Below are 11,706 nucleotides of genomic sequence, written 5' to 3' on the forward strand. Positions count from 1 at the left end.
CACTATTATGTCCCTCGAAAGTCGGGAAAGAAGGATGCCCCTGGCAGAACAGAGGCTAGCTACAATAGTGGTCATACATAAGAATGGCAGGCCCAAAAATAAATGCGCTTCCTATAGGCTGATATCGTTGATCAACACGGAGACCAAAATCTTGGCCAAACTGCTGACCGCTCATCTCCTGGGGGTAGTCACGAAGCTTGTGCATCCAGACCAGTCTGACTTTATGCCATCAAGAAACACCTCACTTAATCTCCGGTGCCTTCATGATGTCATGGGAAGAATAGAAACGTTGAGAGTGGATGCAGTGGTGATGTCACTAGACGTCACCATGGTGTTCGATACAATCAAATGGCCCTATATGTTCGTGGTTGTTAAGAAAATGGGCTTAGGCCCCAACTTTATCAGATGGGTGGGACTCCTGTATAGAGAGCCATTGGCGCAGGTGGTGGTAAATAACACCAAGTCAAATGTGTTCACGTTAGAGAGAGGAACCAGACAAGGATATCCCCTCTCCCCGCTTCTCTTTTCATTGCTGCTGGAACCCCTCGCGAAATGGATAAGAAGGGAGCCAATCATGAGGGGATTGCGGTGGGCAGAGGACTGGGAGGACCGAATCTCCCAGTATGCAGATGATATACTATTATACCTGGCATCACCAAAACCCTCTATAAATAGGGTATTGCATATTTTCACAAATTTTGGCAAATACTCCGGTTATAAAATAAACTGGTCCAAGTCAGTCATCTATGTATTAAGGGATGACTTTCCCAGGTTGCCCAAAGGACAAAGCCGAAAGCAGGGTTTAAATACCTTGGCATTTACATCACCAAAGATCCCGCCAAATATTATGAACACAACCTTCTCCCCCCTCTGCAAAGGCTCAAGAGTGATGTTCAACATTGGGGATCCCTCCCTCTGTCCCTACTGGGGCGCGCTGCATTATTCAAGATGATGGCACTACCACGATTCTTATATATACTGCAAAATTCTCCGGATCCAATACACGCAGACTATTTAAAAAACATAGAGAGCATGCAGAGAGAAATGATGTGGGAGGGGAAGCCAGCATGAATAGCGATTCAAAAGCTAATAAGGGGATGGTATGACGGCGGCATAGGGCTTCCTGATGTCAAAAGATATTATTAGGTGGCGCAGTTAGCGCCCATCAACCAATGTATATATAGAACACATGATGACCCAGGCTATGGAATGGATAGGTGGCTTCTCCCGAAAGGGAATTACTCTAGAGTGCTCCACACATATCTGGCCAAAACACAGTTAACAGGCCCCACAAAGCATACAGTGCAAATATGGCACACAGTGAATAAAAGTATGGGATGGGGCGGGAAAATAACGCAAGCAACCCCCTTATGGGACTCGGATAAGTTGAGCAACCTGAGACACTCAAAAGGCTTCGGGCCTGGGACTTGATCGGAATTTCCCATATGGATGACCTGTGGAAAAAAAGGTGGGATGACTACTTTTGCCCAGTTGCAAAAAGAACATGAAATGTCCGAGACAGAAAAATTTAGATATTTACAAACCCAGCAAGCGCTTCAAGCAGCTATCCCATCAGGTCAGTCATTCCCCGAGTCCTCCCTACTTGAAGATAGGATTCTGGAAGAATTCATGCCCAAGAAAGCGATTTCATTGGTATATGAGAAACTGATTAATAACATGCCTCACCCTCTCCTACAGCTTCGCAGACACTGGGAGAAAAACACGGAGACACTAGAAGATGATGAATGGCAGGAGGCTCTGTCGTCCCCCAAAGAAGGGGCATTCTCGTCAAGGCTACGATTAGTTCAGCTTAAAGTGCTACATAAAGTATACTTAGCAAGTACTGCTCTAGTCAAGATGTGGTATATGGAGGATCCCAGGTGTAGTAGAGGATGCGGCCAGGAAGGAACCTTTAGCCATACTGTATGGGAATGTATATGTATCCAGCGGTATTGGACAAGGGTAGCCCAATGTACTGCAAATGTGCTGAACAAACTAATAGAGCCCAAGATAAAATTGTGTCTTTTAAACATATTGGATCCCAGTGACCTCGTAGAAAAGGAGGACACTTGGGTTGCCCTAGGGATGATGGTGGCTAAGAGAAATATAGCTAAGTTATGGGGGGCGCTCGAATCACCTACAATGAATGCCTGGAAAACTGACATGGATTAGTGCATGGTAATGGAAAAGACGGTGTACGAGGATGTCCCAAAAAATGGTCCACTATATGGCACAAATGGAACACATATAGAGGAAATATTTGTGAACCCCCCCAGGCAACAAGGCACCCTGCATTAGACGTGGAGTTATAATTGTATTATGTACTTAGATAGGCCCACAGAATAATGTAATGTGAGTACTGCACCGTAGGGCCACAGTATTGTTTTGAACTGTATCTGCAACGACTTTGAGATGTCATCAATAAAAAGATTTTTTTTTTAAACGTATGCCTCTTCCTATGATGTTTATAGTGGTGTTCACAATGTTAAATTATATTGTATGTGTCAAAGGATGAATGTAAAACCGGTTCCTTTTGCATTTGTCAGAGGGTCAAATTGTAAAGCCTCTGTTCAAGTTGTTTAATAATGAATGTACAATGATAGCATAAATAATGTTTGGGGTCTATGTTTAAAATAGCTGTATCAGTTCTGAGTAATGGAATTATTTCTTTGGAAGATTAACAAAATTATTTTAAAATCAAATGCTTGTATAGAAGATCACCATGTGGGTGGTGACATAGACCCTCTTTTTGTACCCCTTCTTGCAACTCTTTTTTCTGGTGATCACATACATACCACAGAAAGCAGCTCTGTCAAGCCAGCGCTACAAACAGTGTTTGTTAGAGATTGTAATGAAAACTCTTGCCTACTACCGGTACTGAAAATGGAAAACAAGCATTTGCAATGCAATAGGTCTCCCATTTGCGAGAGTTTAAGCATTGAAAACGACAATACATTTTTTTTATGTTTTCAAAACCAACTCATAAATAAAAGACATTTTCATTTACAATGGCAATAGATCGAACTCTCACAAATGGGAGACCTATTGCATTGACCTGTATCATACTAGCTGCCTTGTGGCAACTTCTGTGTCAGACAGATGGACATTTTCTATACCCTGATGGATATTCTGCACTTTTACCACCAGCTAAAGTTTATCCCGTTATTCCACTCCCAATATGTCCAGAGTGCAACTGTAATATGAATTGCACTGTTAATTGAAGCTGCCCCTGTGCTGCACATGTTCAATATGTCCAAGGTCACACGGGATGCAACGCATCAGATAGGGCAAACTGAGAGTGTGCGTGAGAGAGGCGAGTCCGAGCGAGAGAGCGTGTTAAACAGTGTCTCTGAGAGAAAGGAGCACGTCTGAAAGCATGTGTGAGAGAGAAATGTGTGAGAGAAATATCTGCGTGAGAGAACTTGGGTACGTGTGTTTGAGAGAACGTGTGCGTGAGAATGTGTGTGATAGACAACGTGAGAAAAAGTTCAAAATGTCTGTATGAGAAAATGTGTGTGTGTGTGTGTGTGTGTGTGTGTGAGACACAGGGGGTTTAGAGGTTGAGAGGTGAAATTGGTAATAGTGCAGCTGGATATTTTCAAAGTGTAACCAGAAGTGTACAGCCCATGCAGAACCCGCGGAAACTCCCCACCACGAGCATGTACCCCAACATGCTACTAAGTCACCCCCACTACACCTGCCCCCACACAATTGAGTTGTAAACTCTACTCCTTGCTTTACAATGTGTGGCAGTAACTGGTCGTTGGCACCGTTCCTCGGGTCTCAGCCGGTGTGCCACGTCTTTCGTATGAAAGTAATGCCACCCGTAGGGGCAGATTCTGAGCGCCCCCTGTAGGTCACCTCCGTCAGCACTTCACGAGACGGGGTGCAGACGCAGGCAGCAAAGACAAACGTGCACAGACAGTACAGCAAAGGGGCCTTGTGATTGAATGGAACATAATATTATCACGGGGATTGATATTAAAAATAAGTAGAAAGCTTAGGGTTTTGAAGTGAAAAATAGAGGAAACACATGGAAAAAAGAAAGAAACAATAAGCGATCTGAAGAAACGGCGAGAAAGAAAAAATTGTAAAATAAACAAGCACATGGAGCAGTGCACACGCCGGGCACTCAGAAGTAACCGCGTATTAAACACATGGAGATAGAGGGAGCTGAGAGGGTTGAAATGGTGCCCCACGGATGATGCTTGTGGCGTGCCACCACATGCAAAGAAGCACCCCCCCACGTGCACCCTAAAGCCTTCTTGTGCACTAATGTGTGTGCACTCCTCTATTTGTCATGCCACACGTAGGGCATAGATGGGAGGAGGGAGAGGGAACAAAGGAGGAAGCCTGCTTCCAAGCAGATTTCTTCAATTAAAGCAGCGCTAGCTTCGCGGGCGTCAGAGCAGTGGGGGAGGAAGGGTGTGTAATGGAGTGTCTTTTAACCCCTTCAGCGCGGCGTGGATTTCCGCGCGGTGCTGAAGGTTCTGAGCGCGGGCGGGGCCATGACGGAGCGGTTCCGTCATGCGCACAGCGCAACCGACGCTCATGACGGAACCTTAAAAGATAGAGCGCAATGATAAACAAGCATCATGTAAACAGAAAACAGATCAACAGCACAAGATGAATCAGCGTGTACGTACAAGTAATGCGGACAGCATACTGTTGTCGTCAGGAATCACACTGAAGCTGGTAACATTTCTTGACAGGTTTATTCTTTCAGCACATAGACGCAGCGTCCCTCACGCCTCAAGCAGCCGCCAACTGACAAACTGCAGAGGTCGCGAGGAACACCAGCAACAATAGAACCTTGGTACATTAAGAATTCTACAGAGGCACGCGGTCAGAGCGCGAGGCAAATCATAACATACCCCCCTTTGTTCTACACGCAGGTAGAATAAAACACTGGAGAGCGGAAGGCAGAGATAGGGATGGAAGAGAGGAGGAGGAGGAGGAGGAGGAGAGAGAGGGACCAAGGGAGGCAAAGAGGTGAGAGCAGGTGGCTAGCAAACGCAGGTAGCTGGCAAAAGGGAAAAGGGCTAACCCACTAGGAAATCCTGTAAGTGGTGAGGGGGCCCTTTGACCCGTAAGGGTCTTAGACAATGTTGACTGGTCTGTGAAGGATTTACATCTTGGTTTTCAATACTTTGACTCAGGCGCACACCTAAGTTGTCACCACTGGGACCAGGTGCACGCATATCTTTACAAGAGCGAGAACTGTTCACTAATTGATCATCATGCGCCAACATATATCCTGAACAAGTATCTCTACCCTCCTTAGTCCTGGGTGGATTGTCTCGTGAGCAGTACTTGGCTACTCTATGTAGATTCCACTTCTCTCCATTTGTCAAAACGACATGCCACTGGTGAACTTCTTTAACCTGGAAAGGTCCACGGACTTTACACACACCCTTAACCCAATGACCAGATCTGACTTTCACCCAATCTCCAGCCTGGAGACTGGTGTGGGACATTGACTGAGTGTGAACGAGAGTGGGTGCAGAAGTGGATTCAGATGCATCTCTCACACACACACACTCTTCCCTTCCAATAACTCTCTGCCCAAGAGGGTCCAAGTTTGGTGGAGGGTTTCCTTTCACGCATGGCAACAAAAGGAACAACACCGGTCGTGGTATTCTCGGTGGTGCGTTAAGCCACACCAGTTCATTCAAGGTCTCATCAACGTCTAGGTTACTGGTGAGAGCAAGACCTATGGCACCTTTAATCATGCGGTTTGCTCTCTCCACAATACCATTGGACTGGGGATTATAAAGCGAAGTGAGGGAATGTTAGATCCCACAATAGCGCAAGAATTCACCCATAACACCAGAAGTCAGCTGTGTGCCATTGACTGTAATAAGAACATTGGGATAGCCTTCTTCTTTAAAAATGCAGCGTAACACTTTTATGGTGACTCTAGTGGTTATTTCGGGAAGAAGGTGCACAATCAGCCATCTGGAGTGAACATCCATGATGACTATTCCAAATTTCTTACTGGGATGAACTCCTGGCATGGGTCCAATGAAGTCAAGGCAAATACTATGCCAAATCACACCTGGATCATGAATGGAACCTGGGACAGACTGTGCTCCAATCTTTAACCTTTTCTCACACTCCCTGCACCCGCTGCACCTTTCAACCCAATCGACCACTTCACCATCCATTCCTGGCCACCAGAACTCGTTCCTCAATCTCTTCTTAGTAATGGTCTGCCCCATGTGTCCTTCACGGGCTATGTCAAATAACCTCTTGCGAATGCTAAGGGGAGGGACGATCTTATCCCCACGCATGATAATCTGGTTTGCAACAATGGATAATTTGTTGATGATAGAATTAAAAGGTCTCACACTACAAGGCAAGGTGCTCTCTCTACGCCCTCCTTTGAGTATGAGGTTGTGGACAGACTTGAGTACCTCATCTTCTGACATAGCACTCGCCCACTCTTTTTTGTTGACCACCCCACGACTCCATTGAACAACATCTTCCACACATGAAATATCCCCTTCTTTTGCACTCTTAGTGACCCCATCCTTATCCACTTTTTCAAACTCTAAAGGCAAACGTGACAAGCAGTCTGCCTGGACATTGCGCCACCCCAAAATGAACTCTATTTGAAAATTGTACTCTTGCAACCTGGAGGCCAGGTGAGCTAGTCTGGCCGATCCTTTTCCTGCTCCACCTGGTGACAACATTTTTAGTAGGGGTTTGTGGTCTGTACAGAGAAGAATCTTACGTACCCAGACATATGTCCTGAAATATTCAATGCCCCAGCTGGCAGCCAAAGTTTCCTTTTCTATCACAGAGTAATGACGTTCAATAGTTGTCAATGTGCGTGAGGCGAAAGCTACAGTTTTTTCACTAGTGTGAAAGAACAGCACCAATACCAGTGTCGCTTGCATCAACTGTGACTATCGTTCTAGCATTAACATCAAATGGTACTAGAATGCCAGCATCACAAATTTCCAGTTTGATGTTTTCAAATCACCTGAGCTGGTCTGCTGCCCATGTAAAGTTCACACCTTTTTTCATAAGTACTTTCAAAGGATCAGTTTTGCTTGCAAAATTTCTGACAAACTTGGAATACTACTCAATTAACCCAAGGAAGGACCGCAATTGATCCTTGTTACAGGGAGTGGGAGCCCCCCTTATGGAAACCAGCGGATCTCTTTTGGGTTTGACACCTTAGCTAGAAAGGGAGTATCCCAAGTACTCCACTTCTGTGACAAGGAAAGCACATTTTTCTCTGCGTAGCGTTAGACCTGACTCAAGAAGTCTGGCAAGGGCTTCTTTCAGGGCCAAGTTGTGACTTTCCTCACTATCACCAAAAACTAGGATATCATCCTGGAAGTAGATGATGTTCTTCATGCCTCTAAACACTTCTTACACCATCCTCTGAAAAACACTAGCAGCAGAGGATAGCCCAAATGGCATCCTGGTGAATTGGAAGATGCCTTCCATGCTTATGAAGGCTGTCAAGTGTTTAGAGGAGTCATGCGACCGTATTTGGTGATAGGCGTGGCGAAGGTCCAACTTTGAAAAAACAATTGCCCCTTGCAACAACAAGATAAGCGCGTTAATTTTGGGCAGGGGAAAGGTGAATAATATTTTGGTTCAAACTCCTCAGGTCAACACAGAAGCGCAAGTTACCATCTGCCTTCTCTGTGATGACCACTGGAGAAACCCAAGGAGAGCACTACACAGGTTCTATGATCCCACTGGATAACATTTCATTTAGCATCTTCTTGACTTCGCTCCTTTCCATGATGGGAACTCTTCTGAGTTTATGCTAGACAGGGATGGCTCCTGACTTAAGATTTATCTCATGGACGTAACCCTCAAGGTTACCAAGTTGGTCTCTGAACACTTTTTTGGCTCTCTCCAAGATGTCCTCAACGGTGAGATCATCTACGACCATGACTTGCTCTATACCATGTGGGTCAATCGTAATATGTAGGTCGTACTGATGGTACCAACCTAAAATGGGGGGCCCAGATTCAGCTACATAAACTTTACCCTTGACCAATCTATTTTTTAAATGAATGCCAGCCAAAATATAACCCAGAATGTCTATCTGTTCTCCTTAATATCCACCTTGGTTTATATCTTTGGGTAACAAGCATACATTAGGCCATTCTCGTTCATATATTCTCTTGGGTACGATGGTGTACAACGACCCTGAATCTACCATAAGATCGACCTTTCTATTAGCAATGACAAATTCTGCATTGGGTCTGTGTCTTCTCTTATTATCAAAACAAGAAGAGTTAATTGTAAGAACTTCTTCATTGTCACCTTTCTCGGTTTGGGAAGGTTCAACACGAAGGATTCTGTCAGGCCCAGGCAAACTTTCACTATGGTGGGTCTCATTGGTCAACAAGGCCACCTTTCCTTTGCTGACATCTCAACACATCTTAGCACAATGACCTCTGCGGCCACACTTCCTACTCTCTTTGCCAATGGCCCAGCAATTTTTAGAATCAGCTGTGTGATATGTGATACCACACTTGCTACACATCCTATTACCCAACTTGCTTGGCTATAGCCTGCTGCCAGAATAGTTTATGTTACCCTTGCCACCAACTCTGGTAGACACAGCCACTTCCCCTTCACCTTCCTCAACATCAGATGTTTCCCCTTCACCATTACTATTCAATTTAGAATCTCTGCGATCCATCTCCTTCATGCAAAACTCTGACTCTTCTACTATTTTTGCTATATCTATGGCATCTTCCGGAGTGGGGTTCATAGCAGCCCACAGCCGTTCTTGAGTCTTTCTACTTCTACATTGCACTATCAGTTGATCCTGTATCATCTCCTCAGCCATGGGACCAAATCTACATTTGAGAGAAAGTTCACACAGCCTTGTGACAAAGTCATCAATTGATTCGCCACTTCTATGTGGCTGCATGTAGAATTTGTTCCTACTCATGACGATATTTGTCTCTTGCGCAAACCTTTTCTCCAACCTTTTCCTTGCCTCTTGATAGACGTCTTCAATGGGTTGGCCACGTTCGTCAGTGACAACCGGAGGTACTTGAAAATGTGTTGTCCCTCTTTATAGAGACTGGTAAGTAAGATCGCTCTTTTCCTGCTTGAGCTAAAATCCTGAGCATCCAACGCCTCTAGATAGTTACCAAAGATGTCGATCCACTTATCCCACTCGATGCTAGGACTACCAGGTTGAGAGAGAAAATGGGGGGGAGAAGAGACTGCTGTGACATCCAAAGCTGTGACATCCATGTTTAAACAGAAGATGAGAAAAGGAAATGTGGTTTGATACTCTTAGAGGTGCCCCCTCTGGCAAAGGTTAAGAATACCACTGGACAGCTGTATGCAACATGTTTGCCAAGACAAAGGCACATGGACACCAGAAAGCTTAACAACAGGTTCCTGTTACACTCACTGTCTGAAAAATGATCAAAAATACCACAAGCGTGACTATTCTGGAAGAATTCACCCAGCTTGACTAAGTTGTGGAATAACACAAGGTATCTGCAAAGGGTGACTGTAGCTTTAAGAGAATGAGCTCCACTAACTCAAGGGTGTGACTGACAGCTGCTCTGTGCTCAATTACACTGGAATTCCTCTCAGCGCTTAAGGGAACCAGCAATGGGTGTCTGTAGTTTTAAGTGCAGGTACTCTGCTCGCGCTGGTGCATCACCCTCAGATTCTGAGGAGTCAATAATTTAAGAATACCTCACAGTGCACACTCCCATTTGACGGGCGGTAACACGTTAACTCCGCTGCTGTCAAAAGATTCCCCAGCTCCAAACGCCGGAACCGTGAACTGCTAGTGCCTGACAGTACAGCATGGAACTCCTTGACAATTCCACAAGCACTCACAGATGTGTCGCGTCGGGGGTCCAGTCACCATTCTTCACACCCCTCAGCACGTAACTCCATTGACAGTGCCTAAAGGAACAACTGTACGCAAAGGCGCTCCCTGCCGTGAGGTAAGGACAGTCACCACGCGTTGGGGTCAGTACTAACACGCTCTTACCCCAGATATGTTCGCCTTGCCTGTACAAAGCACACCGGTGATGCAGCGCGATGGGGTCTCCTGTCCAACATCCACCTCTCAGCTGAGCCGCTAATGCTGCAACTCTACGGTGACAGTGCCAAAGCACACGTAGATTCCTTGCCGCTGACTATGTGCTGTGCTGGCTGAAGATCGTCGCCAATAAAATGTTGTGGTCAGGAATCACACTGAAGCTGGTAACGTTTCTTGACAGGTTTATTCTTTCAGCACATAGACGCAGCGTCCCTCACGCCTCAGCCAGCCGCCAACTGACAAACTGCCGAGGTCACGAGGAACACCAGCAACAATAGAACCTTGGTACATTAAGAATTCTACAGAGGCGTGGGGTCACAGCACGAGGCAAATCATAACACATACCAATGAAGCGGGCACCATGGGGAATCACAAGCAGGAAATAAACCAAGTAGTCCCTAGGGGAAGAACTAACCAGCTACAGCATAAGTAAGCTGTAGTTGGTCGGTGCTGCTTGGCAAAACCGCAAATGATGTAGCGGGACAAATAACCAATAAGGAGCCAGGAAAGAAAAGTAGCAGAGGAGTGAACCAATACCAAGCAGCAGTATAGTGTTTACTCTAGGTCTTGCGACAGGGGTTCGACCTAAAAATAGCTCCGGGATCCCATGCATTGGGAGTAAGGGTTGGAAAGAGTCAGGGGTCAGAGTAACAAAGGGTGAAGTCACGTGGTGCGGAGTCCGACAGTCAACTCATAGATTTATTTTATTTTTAAAACTCTGCCCTACAAAACAAATTGGCAACAAGGACAAATACAATAGTATATCTGTTCTGGATTATTTAATTGGTCACAAACAGACTTTAAATACCTCTTCGGGTTAAGGCACCTGCAGCAGGGATTCCAGCAAGATCGCCTCAAAATGGCAGTAAAATAACGCTGGTGGTTAATGCACTTGCTTGACATATCTGTTTGCATTTAGCTACAGATTTGACTCATCATGACATAGAAGAGAGGGTTATATACAGGGGCATAAATCTGTGCATGGGAGGGAAACAGTTCAGGGGCCCGAGTGAGTCCTATAAATATCTGAAAGCTAGAGGTGAGAGAGCCCCTCGCCACATTCTAGAGGGGGACCCTATTGTTTTGCTTTACAACAGTAGTGTGCCTGCTGGAAAGCTTAGGATGTAACATTTAGGTCACAGATTTATAATTTTATGTAGATGGCTGAATGGGTTACTGCTTGTGTTGTAGATACTCTGGTATTACCCATAGGTACAAATTTCTAATACTATAGCTTACTGAGCAAAATTAATTATAAACCGACACCAAGGCATGATTATTTGAGTAAGCACCTATTGGTAGTGTTATATAGATATTTTTTTGTTATAATTACTCTTATATTCAGAAACTTGCATGTGTATCACTTAACTATAAAGCTTTGAAAAAATAAAATATCTGGCTCAAAATCACACCTTTTTTCTTAAGCACTGAATTGACGCCAAGCTGAGTGCCTCTGATTCCTCAATGGCATTGACAGCAAGGGGGCAGATTTACAAGCCCCTTATGCCACTTTTGCGTCACTTTTCCCATGTTAAAAATGACACAAATGTGGTGCAAGGGCCTTTTAAATAATCCCCAAGGTATTTAGCTCTAGACTGTTTCAAGAAGGATGAAACTCAAACAAAAGGAGTGCTGATGGCTCTTTAAGCAAT

The sequence above is a fragment of the Triturus cristatus genome, chromosome 1_2 (assembly GCF_964204655.1).
Source record: "Triturus cristatus chromosome 1_2, aTriCri1.1, whole genome shotgun sequence".
In the NCBI taxonomy this organism is placed as follows: domain Eukaryota; kingdom Metazoa; phylum Chordata; class Amphibia; order Caudata; family Salamandridae; genus Triturus; species Triturus cristatus.